Here is a 2,055-nt window from a genome sequence, read left to right on the forward strand (position 1 = left end):
ACCCTTTTCTTCCAGGGCATATTACTGGACTAGTCTTGAAAACAAAACAAAACAGAACACCTGAGAAACACTAGCCTAGAGAAAAAAAGTTCAAATTTCTTAACAAGGTATTTAAGGCTGTTGCTGTCTGCCTCTAGTAGATTCTTACAACCCCACTTCTTATTCCTTCGTTCCCATACATCACGCACTACCCTTGTTAGGCTATTAGTTCCCTAAGGAGACGGCACACCTTCACATGCTTGAGGTGTTACTGATACGTTCCTCTGTTTACAATGCCTCTCACCATTCTCCTTTATCTCACTTCTCTCTTCTCCATCTGAACTCCTATCTGTACTGCAAAAACCACTCCATAGTAACTCATCTACCCAGTCTGTGAGTCACTGTTCTATAAGCACTTGTGCATCAGAGCACCAATCGCTATGTATCATATATTTCTCTGTTGCCTTCAATAGATTATGAGTTCCTGGGACTTCCTCTTTGTATCCCCAGCATCTAGTGCACTGTCGGCCACATAAATGATTATGAACACACTGAAAATTTCATATCAATTTTTCAAACGTTTCACAAAATTCCCTTACTTCCTTTCAAACCAAAAAAATGCAGGTGTGAATTTAGTGTGCACCTTTTTCTTAAATGTAGGTCCCATGTTTGAAACAGGACTCGCACCAGTAGAGAAGCATCCACGATCACTAAAGAAGGGATTCTTAAGTCACTCGTTAAATCTTAGCTTTTTCTTTTGCCCAATTATAAAACCACAAGTCACAATCACTTTAAAAACTGTGTAAAAAATTGCACAGTATCTCCCTATAAACAAAAGGGGAGCGGGGATCTTACTTTATGCCTTCACGCTTTATGCTGTAGTGCCTGGCCCAAAAAATACTCGTTGCAAACATTCAAAAAGTTATACTGTGCTGGCGTCAGCCGCACATATACTAAAATTGGAACAATACAGAGAAGATTAGCGTGGACCCTGCTCAAGGATGACACTCAAAAACTTATACTCTCTGGGAGTGAGGCTAAGCCCCTGCCACAGGTCAGTTCTTCCCCCCACCCCTCCCCATCATCCCAAGAGCTGGTCTGCATGCTCCCCGCTCTTCCCTGGGCTCATCAGGATTTCCCCCTGGATCTTCTTTCTTTCATATTTTCCTCTGCCTCCTAGTGCCCAGGCATCTCCTGAAAATCAGAGAAACTGCCGGAATGGTGGTCTGCGTGCATGTCTTCCTTTACTTGCCCCACTGCCCCTCTGCCATTTCCCCCGCCCACCAAGAGGCAAAGGGAATTTGTTTATTTTGCCAAGAACTCTCAGACACTTTCAGTTCAGCAGAGAGGTTGACTTAACTCTATTCCCTGATGGGAAAAGAAACGTGACATTCTCCTCATGATTAAAGCACCACTTTTTCTTGCTACGAAGGGAAAATTCAACATCATACAGCCCCCAAATGTTGCAACTTTCAGTTCAACGGCACTTTTTCTCCACATTTTAAAACCTCTCTGACACACACATGGGGGCCGCAGGGAGGAGTTTCTCACAGGCTCTAAACACCTCCATTCTGCATCCAGGCCCCTGCCCTACACCTTCCCCTGCTTCCCACTGCTCCCCAGCCCTACAGTCCCGCCCCTGGCAATCAGGTTTCCTGTCAATTCTAGAAGCTTATGCCCTCGATGCCCTCGTGCCTGTGATGTCTGCCCTCATCCTTCCAGGCCTCCAAACACTGCCCAGGTGCTCCTCCAGAAACCCTTCAGTGAGCACAGGGTACACAGAGATCCCTCTCTAATCCACGTGGTGTTTTAATGCTATAGTGTCTAAGTTTGCATTTATTCACATTTTTTCCAGCCTTGTGTTCATTGTTATGTCTTGCTCTCCAACCAGCCAGACAGTGAGCTGGAGAGAGGGTGTGGGCTCTGAAGTCAAGCAGCTGTTGGCTCTGGAGCCTAATTTCTGAGCTACGTGAGGCCCAGTTTCATTATTTGTAAAATGAAGAAGTAAACACCCACCCCTGCGAAGCTGAGTTGCCATGAGCACTAAATGAGGTCTAGCATGTGAAACTCCTGGCC

At 45.5% G+C, this 2,055-nt stretch overlaps 1 pseudogene; it reads left to right on the forward strand.

The window, feature by feature from the left end:
• The first annotated feature begins 908 nt into the window (after window positions 1-908).
• Window positions 909-1,006, forward strand: LOC122202633 (annotated as a pseudogene).
• The last annotated feature ends 1,049 nt before the right edge of the window (window positions 1,007-2,055 follow it).

Source organism: Panthera leo, chromosome A1 (assembly GCF_018350215.1).
Source record: "Panthera leo isolate Ple1 chromosome A1, P.leo_Ple1_pat1.1, whole genome shotgun sequence".
Classification (NCBI taxonomy): Eukaryota; Metazoa; Chordata; class Mammalia; order Carnivora; family Felidae; genus Panthera; species Panthera leo.